At 44.0% G+C, this 15,691-nt stretch overlaps 1 protein-coding gene across 1 annotated transcript in view; it reads left to right on the forward strand.

Moving 5' to 3' along the window:
• The window catches only part of LOC126153857 (uncharacterized), a 1,728,205-nt gene that overhangs the window by 499,533 nt on the left and 1,212,981 nt on the right, over positions 1-15,691 (forward strand). The window lies entirely within an intron of this gene.

Genomic DNA, 15,691 nt, shown 5'->3' on the forward strand with positions numbered 1-15,691 from the left:
GAACTGGACTTCGACTACAAAACTAGTCGCAAAGAATGGAATACAAATCAATAGAAATGAAAAGAGTAAAATATAACTACAGAACTTCTACTTTCAAAAAAGAAGAAGAATGCAAAGCAATTTTTCTCCGTGCTTTGCGTTACCAACCATCTTCCATTTCTGCCGACCGAGAACGCAGTGGGCCTCGCAAAGACAGAGACGTCGGAAAGCTTTTGACGTTTGCAAGCATATACCGAGTGTTTATAATTAATGTGCTTCTATTCAAGGAGATCCTGTGTGGGCTGTAATTATCGTACGGAATGGAACTTGGTAGATTTGCCAACGCTTTATGCTGGAAAAGATTATTTGCAATTTTGGCCATCATGTCCAATCTGGACCTCCAAATGTATGACAGTACGACATCCATGCTGTCATTTTACAAGGAATAATGTGAGTGAGTAGTGTAACTGTTGAGAAGAAAGACAGTACTCTGTTGGTGAAATTGTTTTGTGTGAACGCAGCAATAACAGGGCTACACTCAGAGAGTATTCATGGCAAAAATGTCTGAGGAGAGACCCGATATCGTTAAATGGTATGGAGACGACCTCACGAATCCATGAACCCTGCAAGTCAGCAGGGTATTTTTCAAGCTGTCGAAGGCTCCATAATGGTATTGGGGAATGTGCACTTGGAGCGACAGGGGACCCCTGATACATCTAGATACGACTCCGGCAGGTGACACGTACGTAAGCACCTGTCTGATCATCTGCATCCATTCATGTCCATTGTGCATTCCGACAGACTTGGACAATTCCAACAGGACAATGCGACACCCCACACGTCTAGAATTGCTACAGAGTGGCTCCAGGAACACTCTTCAGAGTTTAAACTCTTCCGCTAGCCACCAAACGTCCCAAAAATCAACATTACTAATCATATCTTGGATACCTTGCAACGTGCTTTTAAGAAGAGATCTGCAGGATTCATGGTGTCAATTCCTAGTTCAAACTTTAGTTGAGTCCATGCCACGTCGTGTTGCGGCATTTCTGCCTGCTAACGGGGGCCCTACGTGTTATTAGGCAAGTGTACCAGTTACATTACGCCTGACTAACCTAACTGACATTTTCTGCCCATGTTCTGTTCTTAATCTATTACATATATCAACAATTCTGTACGTGTTTCTTGCATTCACGGTGGCAAAGGTGCACCTAGTGGCGAAAATTGAAACTAAGTGTGTTTCCAGCGTAATTCGGTGCCGCATTAACGCATTAGAATATCTATTAAGTTTAACTGTCGTACCATAATAACAGCCCACACTGGAACTGTGTGAGTAGCTACACTTTAATTGTAACGAACCGTTGTATCCAGCGATAGTCGATTGTAGCATAGAACTCGTGCGGATAGTCGACTGTCTTAAAGTACCGCTTGCGGCACGAGGAGGCGCGCCGGCCCTGATCGAACCCGCCAGGCGGATTAACGATGAGGGTTGGTGTGCCAGCCAACCAGACTGTGGTTTCTAGGCGGTTTCCCAAATTCCATTTGGTGAATGCCGGGCTGGTACCAAAATGTCACCCAGTTACACAATTTGCAAACGTATAGAAAACTATAGAAATTCTTCCAATCCATCTGTGGCATGAATCAGCAAACCAGTGTTTATAGTATTAGTTGAAAACACTCTTGCTTGCAATTTTAGTTTTTGTTTCTTTGTTTATGAACTACGCGTTTCACCTTATTTAGGCATCTTCAGGCTGAGCTTAATTTGGTATTTCTTAGGACGATCCTTTAAACAGTGTAGTTAAAAGCCATCGTCTAGTACATCAGGCCAACATGGCCTTCGTTAAGATCAGTCTGAAGATGCCTGAATAAGGTGAAACGCGTAGTTGATCAATAAAAAAACTAAAATTGCAACCAAGACTGTTTTCAACAAATAATATAGAAAACTATGTAAGGCTGCAGGATTTCGTGCCCTTTCCCTCTGAAGGTAAAGTATACTGGGTTCTTAGGTCTCGTCATATTTCTTCTGTACGATCGATGTTTCGATCCATCCGCTGGGACCTTACCTTCATTTAGAAAACTTTGGCTCACTTTCACATGAATAGCTCTACACTGAGGCAGTTGGAACGCCAGTATTATGCCCGATGGACGACTGTGTGGTGACAGGTGGGGGATCCGGACACCGCTTAAATTAAACGGGCCAAATCCGTAAAATAACCATCCCTACCCTACGCCGACACGGGGTGAAGGCACCACGAAAAGGAAGAAGACAGTCGATTGTAACGTGGCAAAGAGAAAGAGATAAGTCTGTATTGTAAGGCAATCGCATGGAAACACTGAACATTTTTCGATGACGAAAGGTTTCGGAATACACAGCCACCTTTAGGATAATATTCGCTACGTATAAGCTATCAGACATTCATTAATGAGCACGATTTCCTATTTGAAATACTGAAATGTCAGTAACTTCGAACGCTCATTTAACGCGTTTAATGTACCTAGAAATTAGTAATTTCCGTGGAATGTCTAGAGATAGTTGCTCGGGCGCCCTTGTTTTCGACCCTGCGAGGCGAGCCGCAAAGTTCGGGAAATGGATCTCCGCCTCGGGTCCGACGGCTGCCACAAATAAGTCTTTTCGCTCTGTAGAGGCAAATCGGGCAGGCGATCGCAAACGGGCTGGCCAAGTTCATCGCTGGTCGCCTTGCTTTTATCACATTACGGGCGCCTCCCGGCCCGCAGCCGGCGGTAGAAGCGGCGCCTAATTTGGGTGGACCGAACTACCCGCCGGGCCTGGCTCGTTGTAATTGCCGGCGAGATTGCATTGCCCCAACCCGGACACTCCTCTCCCCCCCTCCCTCCTGCTCCCAACCTCTCTCTCTCTCTCTCTCTCTATGTCTGTCTCTCTCTGTCTCTCTCTCGCGAACTTCGCCCCTATCCCACACCCACTATCTCACCCTCCCTTTCAGAGCGCGCAGTCACATACACATCAGCTAACCGAGCTGGACGTAGCTTTTCGATTCGTTGACACGGCGTTATCGGCTGCGAACAATCCCGGAGCCTGAATAGCGCTGGAATTAGCGCGGCTCACCAGTGTCGATCCACAGAACAACAGCCTGTGTGTACATTCAGCCTACACCCTGTCAGCGAGCGGGCGATTGCTGTATTCTCTTTTTTTTTATTTTGTTAAAATATTTTTTCATTATTTCGTATTTTCAATAGCGATGCGCTGCACGTCAGCAGATACTGCATTGGCAGATTAAACTTGTAATTTGAACTGAATCGAATATGAAGTATTTATAATTTTCTGTTGTTTTGGTAACTCATTTGGTAGATATGAAAGATTCATCTTGCTCAGCTCGTACATTCGACAGTGAGGTATCGTATATGCAGAGTGTGGAGTGACAATTGATTGTACTAACTTACCACAACATTCGACTCTCTTAACAGGCATTCGAGCTACCTCTTCTTAGACTCTTCTCTTCGACTAGCCCTGTCATATGACAAAATCATAAGGAAAATTCTTATTTTAATAAAAGGCAGTGCAGATCGCAATGAATTTTTATTGTTTGTTCCGGTTACCGGTTTCGGCCTATGGGAATATCCTCACATCAATTCTGTAGAAGACTTGAGGAGCTTGTGTACGGAGTTGCTGTGTATGACCGACTGGTACCTCTCACGCACTTAGTGGTGGGTACCACTCGGTTGCAATTTGGATTGCTTTTCACTTAAATATTAACTAACATCACTGTTATTCCATAGTGACCTCGAAAATAACGTCAAAAATTATTACCAGTAGAAAAATTCTACATTAAGCCGTAGTAGAAAAATGTGTAGTCCAGACATAGCTATTAACGAAATTTTTTGCAGAATAGTCCTCTGACTTCCATTAAGTGTACTTGTAATGACTAAACACTGTTGTTATTGGGGTTCGCTACTTCCGTTATTGTGAGCTTGTATGAAAAAATTAAATTACAAGTTTACTTATTTCGTACATACATGTATCTCTCCCTGGGGTCTAACAATACGCAAGGGTGTACTGGCGTCATGTGCTAAGCTTCCTGACGACCTGTCTTGGACATGTCTGCTTACTGCAATCTCATCCCGGTCAAGTTCTTAATTTGGTATATCCACTGTAATGGTGTGCTTCCTCTAGAGATTCATTTTTGACTTCTTCCTCCCTGTTTCTTCTTTCCATTGCGTTTTCCTTCTGGCAATGTGACCAAAATTGGCAACTAATTTTGACTGACAAAAATCGACTGTCTTGTTCTGATGCCCAGCTGCCTCAGGATATTTTCGTTAGTTCGATGTGCTGTCCAAGGTATTCGAAGTAATCTGTTATTGCACTATATATCCAGAACATTAATGCTACGATGATCCGCCATTACTGTTGTCTACATCTACATCTACATCTACATTTATACTCCGCAAGCCACCCAACGGTGTGTGGCGGAGGGCACTTTACGTGCCACTGTCATTACCTCCCTTTCCTGTTCCAGTCGCGTATGGTTCGCGGGAAGAACGACTGTCTGAAAGCCTCTGTGCGCGCTCTAATCTCTCTAATTTAACATTCGTGATCTCCTCGGGAGGTATAAGTAGGGGGAAGCAATATATTCGATACATCGTCCAGAAACGCACCCTCTCGAAACCTGGACAGCAAGCTACACCGCGATGCAGAGCGCCTCTCTTGCAGAGTCTGCCACTTGAGTTTGTTAAACATCTCCGTAACGCTATCACGGTTACCAAATAACCCTGTGACGAAACGCGCCGCTCTTCTTTGGATCTTCTCTATCTCCTCCGTCAACCCGATCTGGTGCGGATCCCACACTGATGAGCAATACTCAAGTATAGGTCGAACGAGTGTTTTGTAAGCCACCTCCTTTGTTGATGGACTACATTTTCTAAGGACTCTCCCAATGAATCTCAACCTGGTACCCGCCTTACCAACAATTAATTTTATATGATCATTCCACTTCAAATCGTTCCGCACGCATACTCCCAGATATTTTACAGAAGTAACTGCTACCAGTGTTTGTTCCGCTATCATATAATCATACAATAAAGTATCCTTCTTTCTATGTATTCTCAATAGATTACATTTGTCTATGTTAAGGGTCAGTTGCCACTCCCTGCACCAAGTGCCTATCCGCTGCAGATCTTCCTGCATTTCGCTACAATTTTCTAATGCTGCAACTTCTCTGTATACTACAGCATCATCCGCGAAAAGCCGCATGGAACTTCCGACACTATCTACTTGGTCATTTATATATATTGTGCATAGCAACATATACAGCAAGCTTAAGGCAAAGACGTTAGGGTCCGGAACTACACATCATAGATGCATGGATTCCTTACAGCACGTCATAGACCTTTTTCCACTTCTGTTTATCAATGCGGCTAGTAGCTCGCAGAGTGCCACAATCATTGTGGCATTCCTTTCTCAGGTCCCATCTGTAATTTATATAGTTGCAAAAACCCATGACAATGTATTAATGATTCATATAAAAAAGTAATTAATTTCCTGGTGGTTGGTCTCACATTTAAGTTTGACTTTTCTCGTAATTTGTATTCTTTAAATACACTACTGGCCATTAAAACTGCTACACCAAGAAGAAATGCAGATGATAAACGGGTATTCATTGGACAGATGTATTATACTAGAACTGACATGTAATTACATTTTCACGCAATTTTGGTGCATAGATCCTGAGAAATCAGTACCCACAACAACCACCTCTGTCCGTAATAACGGCCTTGATACGCCTGGACATTGAGTCAAACAGAGCTTGCATGGCGTGTACAGGTACAGCTGCCCATGCAGCTTCAACACGATACCGCAGTTCATCAAGAGTACTGACTGGCGTATTGTGACGAGCCAGTTGCTTGGCCACCATTGACCAGAGGTTTTCAATTGGTGAGAGATCTGGTGAATGTGCTGGCCAGGGCAGCAGTCGAACATTTTCTGTATCCAGAAAGACCCGTACAGGACCTGCAACATGCGTTCGTGTATTATCCTGCTGAAATGTAGGGTTTCGCAGGGGTCGAATGAAGGGTAGAGCCACGGGTCGTAACACATATGAAATGTAACGTCCACAGTTCAAAGTGCCGTCAATGCGAACAAGAGGTGACAGAGACGTGTAACCAGTGGCACCCCATACCATCACGCCGGGTGATACGCCAGTATGGCGATGACGAATACACGCATCCAATGTGCGTTCACCACGATGTCGCCAAACACGAATGCGATCATCTTGATGCTGTAAACAGAACCTGGATTCATCCGAAAAAATAACGTTTTGCCATTCGTGCACCCAGGTTCGTCGTTGAGAACACCATCGCAGGCGCTCCTGTCTGTGATGCAGCGTGAAGGATAACCGCAGCCATGGTCTCCGAGCTGATAGTCCATGTTGCTGCAAACGTCGTCGAACTGTTCGTGCAGATGGTTGTTGCCTTGCAAACGTCCCCGTCTGTTGACTCAGGGATCGAGACGTGGCTGCACGATCCGTTACAGCCATGCGGATAAGATGCCTGTCATCTTGACTGCTAGTGATGCGAGGCTGTTGGGATCCAGCACGTCGTTCCGTATTACCCTCCTGAACCCACCGATTCCATATTCTGCTAACAGTCATTGGCTCTCGACCAACGCAAGCAGCAATGTCGCGATACGATAAACCGCAATCGCGACAGGCTACAATCCGACCGTTATCAAAGTCGGAAACGTGATGGTACGCATTTCTCCTCCTTACAAGAGGCACCACAACAACGTTTCACCAGGCAACGCCGGTCAACCGCTGTTTGTATATGACAAATCGGTTGGAATCTTTCCTCATATCAGCACGTTTTAGGTGTCGCCACCGGTGTCAACCTTGTGTGAATGCTCTGAAGAGCTAATCATTTGCATATCACAGCATCTTCTTCCTTTCGGTTACATTTCGCGGCTGTAGCACGTCATCTACGTGGTGTAGCAATTTTAATGGCCAGTAGCGTATATCCACAGTTCAAAGTGCCGTCAATGAGAACAAGAGGTGACCGAGACGTGTAACCAGTGGCACCCCATACCATCACGCCGGGTGATACGCCAGTATGGCGATGACGAATACACGCATCCAATGTGCGTTCACCACGATGTCGCCAAACACGAATGCGATCATCTTGATGCTGTAAACAGAACCTGGATTCATCCGAAAAAATAACGTTTTGCCATTCGTGCACCCAGGTTCGTCGTTGAGAACACCATCGCAGGCGCTCCTGTCTGTGATGCAGCGTGAAGGATAACCGCAGCCATGGTCTCCGAGCTGATAGTCCATGTTGCTGCAAACGTCGTCGAACTGTTCGTGCAGATGGTTGTTGCCTTGCAAACGTCCCCGTCTGTTGACTCAGGGATCGAGACGTGGCTGCACGATCCGTTACAGCCATGCGGATAAGATGCCTGTCATCTTGACTGCTAGTGATGCGAGGCTGTTGGGATCCAGCACGTCGTTCCGTATTACCCTCCTGAACCCACCGATTCCATATTCTGCTAACAGTCATTGGCTCTCGACCAACGCAAGCAGCAATGTCGCGATACGATAAACCGCAATCGCGACAGGCTACAATCCGACCTTTATCAAAGTCGGAAACGTGATGGTACGCATTTCTCCTCCTTACAAGAGGCACCACAACAACGTTTCACCAGGCAACGCCGGTCAACCGCTGTTTGTATATGACAAATCGGTTGGAATCTTTCCTCATATCAGCACGTTTTAGGTGTCGCCACCGGCGTCAACCTTGTGTGAATGCTCTGAAGAGCTAATCATTTGCATATCACAGCATCTTCTTCCTTTCGGTTACATTTCGCGGCTGTAGCACGTCATCTACGTGGTGTAGCAATTTTAATGGCCAGTTTTGTTAAATATGCCAGTTTTGTATGATTTATACCTTTCGTTTCAACCTAGTTTATGAGAAAGTTACCTTCGAGCCATTTTTCTGCTCTGATCGCAAATAACCTAGAATCACACACACACACGCATACACACACACACACACACACACACACACACACACACACACACACACACACACACACACCAATTCCTGCCACAGCATAACTCAACGGTGGACAGCCACATGAATGTGTGTTACCAGTGTACACCATCTGCAGTCCTAAACTAAAATAGTGCCCTCTTATAGGGTGACTTACTAAGGATGTTTAAAGAAAAGTGTCTTGTATTGTTATGGGGAGGGTGAGTTACTGGCCAAACTAGAAGTTCCTACAATCTCATGTCTGGAAACTAATGCCTGTTCAGATATGCGCCATCCCGTCCTCTCATTACTAGCTGTCTGTTATGCAGAAGTAGGCAGTGCTGTATGCATACCACGCATCCTGACGTCCTTCAGGCTTTATTCGCTGTGAATCACGCACTATTTCAGACACACTTGGTTTCATTCGAACTGCACCGCATGCACTGAACACACGCTCTTATAACGTTTGTGGATTGGGCGTATACCAATTTCTTATAGCCAGAGATTCAATTGATTCAGGTCTGGCGAACGGGGAGGCCAATTTAATGGACCTCCTCGACTACTCCGGAGCCCGAGATACGTTGCGGTGATGCAGTCTCACACCATCCGTAGAAAAAGGGTCGGTGTCCTATTCATAATCCACAGTCGTTTACTTTCTACAAGAGTAACGTTCTCCAATAGCGCAGATACTTCATGGCGTAAAATTCGACGAAACACAGCACATGTTAATCTGTGTGGTAAAATATATGGCCCTTACAATCTGTCATCGACAATTCCTGCAGATATACTGATAGTGAAGCGATCCTGACGCGTCACTTCCATGATTTCTCGACTGTTTTCATCTGTCCACACGTAGGCCTACGTTTTGTGGTAATGTATGGCCTATACCTCCGAATACTAATCATTATATGTGGAATGGCCCATACCTCAACGAGTGTTACTTTCCTAACATAAAGGAGCTTTTCTCCTACTTTTCACCAATTGTGCGTTATAACAGACCATAACCAGGGGAAATTGATGTAATGAAGCGTACGATACCAATTATGTTCCCCGAGCACGGGGTCCCGGGTTCGATTCCCGGCGGGGTCAGGGATTTTCACCTGCCTCGAGATGACTGGGTGTTTGTGTTGTCCTCATCATTTCATCATCAACCAGGAAAGTGGCGAAATTGGACTGAGCAAAGATTCGGTAATTGTACGGGCGCTGATAACCACGCAGTTGAGCGCCCCACAAACCAAACATCATCAACAACCAACTATGTTCCAAATTTCATTAACCTAAACTGTTGAATTAATTAAATTTCAATTGTGTTTATAAAGTTAGACAACCGAACATGGAATCCGAAGGTGATAACCACCCACTAATTACACACTAAAACAGTTTGCAAAAATAACTTTAAAGCACGTTAGCATGACAAAAACATGCAATTTAAATGTGATTTAATAATGATCAGTTTCAAGTAAAGCACATGTACTTAGCAATTTACAAATCTGTTTCATGATGTATTCAGCAGTATTGTATTATTCACTGATTAATAGTCCATCACCTAGTTGGAAAAGCGTATGGAACGTCGCACAAAATTTTGTCATACAACTAAAGATGACAGTTTTGTACAATGTAAACAATTTTTGACACTTTTTTTGTTGTTGTGGAGTTATTTAAACTCTTTATCATCTCAAGTCCGATTTTCAGAATTTTTAGAACCAATACTACACTTTCTTCATTCATTTTCACTTTTTGTACGTACTGGATATGAAATATGCATATTAATTTCATAGCATTATTCCAGAAGGCCGTAGAACAATAAAATTTATTATAAATACTAGCTCTTTGTGCAGAAAGTGTCTCAGTCGTATTTCGTGTCTAGTAACATATGGTATATAGTGTTGTGGTTACATGCTCTTTGCTAGGCAGTTGTTTCGTTATTGGAAGGTTTCTAGAGGTGTCTTGAAATAGGATAAAGTGGATGGCAGATGCACTAAATGCTGTTGTGAGTAAGTTTTCATCTTGGTGTCTTAGTGGTTTCTGAAAAAGATTAGTTGCTAGTTTTCTCATTGCTATCAGCCCGAGGACATCGAGAATCACACTGAACACTGATTCAAAGAGGACTACTATTTTATTTTTTCACCGTATCTGTAAATGCACAAAATCTTGGTCGATATGCTAATCCAGTGCATAAAAGTTAACGAATTAACTTATTTTATTAAAATATCTGGTAAAGGGACCATTTCAACCCCCTGTAGGAATTTGTGACACCTACTTTTTAAATACTCGATATTTCTCTCCTGTCGTTCTGTGACAACAAGAAGATTTAGTTAACTTCGTATGACAAACTTTTACGTTTAATTCGTTGATACGAAATCACCGCTAATGTTCAGATACTACCTTACACTTTCAATAGATTTTTAGGAGAAGAATATTTCATTTGTTACGTTCCTCCGTGTCGTCGCAAGGCAAGCTGTTGGGCGAAGCCACCTCCACAATCGCCCGTCGGCACAATGCGAAGCGGACAGCCGGCGGTTTCTGCGCGGACGGGACGCAGCCGGGCTGCCTCCTTTGTCCGCGGGATCACAGCTCACAGACACAGCCGGCGGATTTGCTTGTTGGTAACTTGTCGACCCGCCGCCGGCCGTGGTGCTTTGGCGGCCAGCTTTGTTCTCCGGTGCAGATGGAGTGCAACCGCCGTCCTGGCCTTGCGGAGGCAGTAAGGCTTTCTGTGAGCGTTGCGCTCTGTTGCTCGGTCGCGAAAAGCAACAAACACACCCAAACAGATGGCAGTAGTCACGTGAGTGATTCAGACGTAATCGTTAACAAAGACCCCAATATGTTATGTATTTTGCCAAACAAACAACTTCCACCGAAGTTGTGGCGTTTTCCGCGGGCTGTTGCTTACATCCTTATACAATACACAGTTACAATTTAAGTGACTTCGTACATGCTGTTACATTGTATACTACACTACTGGCCATTAAAATTGCTACACCACGAAGATGACGTTGTACAGAAGCGAAATTTAACCGTCAGAAAGAACGTGCTGTGATTTGCAAATGATTAGATTTTCAGAGCATTCACACAAGGCTGGCGCCGATGGCGACACCTACAACTTGCTGACATCAGGAAAGAGTCCAACCGATTTCTCATATACAAACAGCAGTTGACCGGCGTTGCCTGATGAAACGTAGTTGTGGTGCCTCGTGTAAGGAGGAGAAATGCGTACCATCACGTTTCCGACTTTGATAAAGGTCGGCTTGTAGGCTATCGTGATTGTGGTTTATCATATTGCGACATTGCTGCTCGCGTGGGCGAGATCCAATGACTGTTAGCAGAATATGGAATCGGTGGGTTCAGGAGGATAATACGGAACGACGTGCTGGATCCCAACGACCTCGCATCAGTAGCAGTCGAGATGACAGGCATCTTATCCGCATGTCTGTAACGGATCGTGCAGCCACGTCTCGATCCCTGAGTCAACAGATGGGGACATTTACAAGACAACAACCATATGCACGAACAGTGCGATGACGTTTGCAGCAGTATGGACTGTCAGCTCGGAGACCATGGCTGCGGTTACCCTTGATGCTGCATCACAGACAGGAGCGCCTGCGATGGTGTACTCAACGACGAACCTGGGTGCACGAATGGCAAAACGTTATTTTTTCGGAAGAATCCAGGTTCTATTTACAGCATCATGATGGTCGCATCCGTGTTTGGCGACATCGCGGTGAACGCACAATGGAAGCGTGTATTCGTTATCGCCATACTGGCGTATCACCGGCGTGATGGTATGGGGTGCCATTGGTAACACGTCATGGTCACCTCTTCTTCGCAATGACGGCACTTTGAACAGTGGACGTTACATTCCAGATGTGTTATGACCGGTGGCTCTACCGATATTTGATCCCTGCGAAAGCCTACATTTCAGCAGGATAATGCACGACCGCATGTTGCAGGTTCTGTACGGGCCTTTCTGGATACAGAAAATGTTCGACTGCTGCCCTGGCCAAAACATTCTCCAGATCTCTCCTCAATTGCAAACGTCTGGTCAATGGAGGCCGAGCAACTGACTCGTCACAATACGCCAGTCACTACTCTTGATGAACTGTGGTATCATGTTAAAGCTGAATGGGCAGCTGCACCTGTACACCCCATCCAAGCTCTGTTTGACTCAATGCCCCAGGCGTATCAAGGCCGCTATTACGGGCACAGGTGGTTGTTCTGGGTACTGATTTCTCAGGATCTATGCACACAGATTGCGTGAAAATGTAATCACATATCAGTTCCAGTATAATATATTTGTCCAATGAATACCCGTTTATCATCTGCATTTCTTCTTGGTGTAGCAATTTTAATGGCCAGTAGTCTATATACATGAGACTGGATTTGGTGTGGACATTATTAAAACAATGGCGGTTCTCGTTGCAGCGGGGTCTTCTCACGAAATTTGAATCACCTGCTTTCTCCTCCGAATGCGAACATTTTTTTTTTTTTTTACTGTTTACGCCGACCCACATGGGGAGTAACGATCAACATAATAAAATACGGGAAATCAGAGCTTCAGAGCTCGCGCGGAAAGATATAGGAGTTCGTCCCTCCCGGGCGCTGTTCGAGGGTGGAATAAAAGAGAATTATTGTGAATGTGGTTGGATGAATTCTCTACCCGGCAATTAAGTCTGATTTGCAGCGTATCCATGTAGATATAGACGTAGGTGTAGTTCGGCCGGTTATTACATAATTCAATGTAATACTTTTATCATTAAAGTAGTTGAGAAAATGTAATAGAATTTTGTCTGAATCTATAATCTCAGCTCATAATGTTTTCGACATTTTATGATAAGCAGGTGAGTCGCATCGTGCAGTTTAAATAATATCAAATTCTTTCGGCAACATTTGCGCCTACGGTTGATACATCGAGTCATTACATCAAGCTACAACATTCAAAGGAGCTCTCATCGGCTCAATTCTCGCTGTAGGACTAGAGGTCTAGAAGTAATTTTAGTTAATAGTATGATGTATAGTTGTGCTCTTGATAAAAGAAATAAAAGTTTACATTAACAGGCCTTTAATGCACTAACAATTTTCATCAGCCTTGTGTACACCCAACTGATCACAAAATTCTCAGTTCCTCTGTCTGCAACTTCCCCCAATATATCTTTTCATTTCGAGTTCACACCCCGCACATGTGATGTAGAGTAAGTACGCCCATGACTTTTTAGAATTTAGTGTTCCTTCACTCTTTTTTCGTGTATTCTATCCGAGCGTAATTGCTATTATAGTTTCAACGTCAATTTCGGCTTGGAAAGATAAAATGTGTTCTATAACTCTAAATAAATTCACTTATTTCTGTTCATGTATTGACAATTACCATTGAACTTCTGATAAGTAACACCATAGTATCAATCTTACCAATACAATTAGTAATGTACTCGGTGGATCGATGTAAAGTTAATTTGGTTCTTCACTCTTTTATTTTATTTTGTATTTCTTGAGAGTATCACCGTTCTGACCATAGTATCAATCTTACCAATACAATTAGTAATGTACTTTGTGGATGCATGTAAAGTTATTTACGTTCTTCATTCTTTTATTTTATTTTTTATTTCTTGAGAGTATCACCGTTCTGACTTGTTTGATGCATACACAGTGTACTCTGCTTTGGTCTCAATTTCTCGAAGTAGCACTTCTACCCAGATCGTATGGATGTTATAGTCTGGTGTCTTACCATCTGTCCTTCAGCTCGTCCGTTCTCGTTCTTGATCCTTTCCAATGTATTTCTGTGTTCACCGCTTCTGCGAATAACCTACCCGTTTCTTATCTCGTGTTTTGTTCACTTGATTTTCAACACCATCTCAAACTCATAGATTCTATTCATTTTCCCTATTGCACCACTCACTCTCAAACAACAATACTGCTATTCAAACATGCATTCTGAGAAAATTCTTTCCTAAATTATGGCCTATGATTGAATCTAGCAGACATTATTAGCAGAGAAATACTCTCTTTGCTTTTGCTACTCTGCTTCTTATGTTCTCCTTGTTCGCCCGCCAAGCCTTATTTCTCTTTCAAGGTGTCAGAAATTCAACACTTCATGTACTACGTGGTCCCCAATTTAGATGCTAGATGCTAAGTTAGACGCTAATCTCGATCTTTCTGATGCTCAATCCTTGTGTCTTTATTGTATTTACGTCACTCCATGTTCCTTGTTCAGTACACCATTCATTCCATTCATCATATCCAGAAATTCTGCCTATGACATAGAACAGCTATGTTCAGTCAGTTTTGTCACAGACATCCTTTCTTCCTGAATTTCAATCTCATGATTCTGTACTTTCAGTAATGATTGCATTTTCCTTAGGAAATACACCGACTTACAACTAGCACTACCACTACGTGAGTTATGTACGAGGGTCAAAATGGTTCAAATGGCTCTGAGCACCATGGGACTTAACTTCTAAGGTCATCAGTCCCCTAGAACTTAGAACTACTTAAACAAAACTAACCTAAGGACACCACACACATCCATGCCCGAGGCAGGATTCGAACCTGCGGCCGTAGCGGTCGTGGGTTCCGGACTGTAGCGGCCACTGAGGCCGGCGCACGAGGGTCACTCCAAAAAGAAAATGTACACTATTTTTTAATCCATCTTTTACTCTACATGTTTGAAAGTTCTACAGTCCTTTAGGAACAAAATTTTCATTTCTCCACATAATTTCCACCCCTCTCAACTGACTTACGCTATCTTGGAACCAGCGCCTGTATACCCGCACGGTAAAATTCTGGACCAACCTGCGGGAGCCACTGTTTGGTAGCGTGCACAAGGGAGTTATCATCTTCAAACCTTGTTGCACGAAGAGAGTCTTTCAGTTTCCCAAAGAGACGATTGTCACGTGGAGGCAGATCAGGACTGTAAGGCGGGTGTTTCAGTGTTGTCCATCCGAGTTTTGTGATCGCTTCCATGGTTTTTTGACTGGCATGTGGCCGTGCTTTGTCGTGCAACAGCAAAACATCCTGCTTTTGCCGATATGGTTGAGCACGACTCAGTCGAGCTTGAAGTTTCTTCAGTGTCGTCACATATGCATCAGAATTTATGGTGGTTCCACTTGGCATGATGTCTACAAGCAAGAGTCCTTCGGAATTGAAAACACTGAGCCATAACTTTTCCAACAGAAGGTGTGGTTTTGAATTTTTTTTTCTTGGGTGAATTTGCATGATGCCACTCCATTGATGGCCTCTTCATCTCTGGTGAAAAATGATGGAGCCATGTTTCATCACCTGTCACAATTCTTCCAAGAAATTCATTTCCACCATTCTCGTACTGTTCCCAAAGTTCGCTGCATACCGTTTTTTTGTTTCTTTGTGAGCCACTGTCAACATCCTGAGAACCCACCTGGAACAAACCTTTTTTAACGCCAACACCTTCAGTATTCTGCAAACACTTCCTTCCCCTATCCCAACATAGCTTGACAATTCGTTCACTGCGATGCGTCTGTCAGCAGTCACCTGTTCGTTAACTCTCTGCGCATTGTCTGGAGTGTGTGCAGTACGAGGCCTGCCACTGCGAGGACAATCATCAATATTGCCCGTGCCCGCTTTCATCGCGTAACCTGCTTGCCCATCGACTAACTGTACTGCGTTCGACAGGAGCATCATACACCTTTTTCAACCTCTTGTGGATGTTTCCCACTGTCTTGTCTCCACAGGACAGGAATTATATGACAGCATG

This window comes from Schistocerca cancellata, chromosome 2 (assembly GCF_023864275.1).
Source record: "Schistocerca cancellata isolate TAMUIC-IGC-003103 chromosome 2, iqSchCanc2.1, whole genome shotgun sequence".
NCBI classification, from domain to species: Eukaryota; Metazoa; Arthropoda; class Insecta; order Orthoptera; family Acrididae; genus Schistocerca; species Schistocerca cancellata.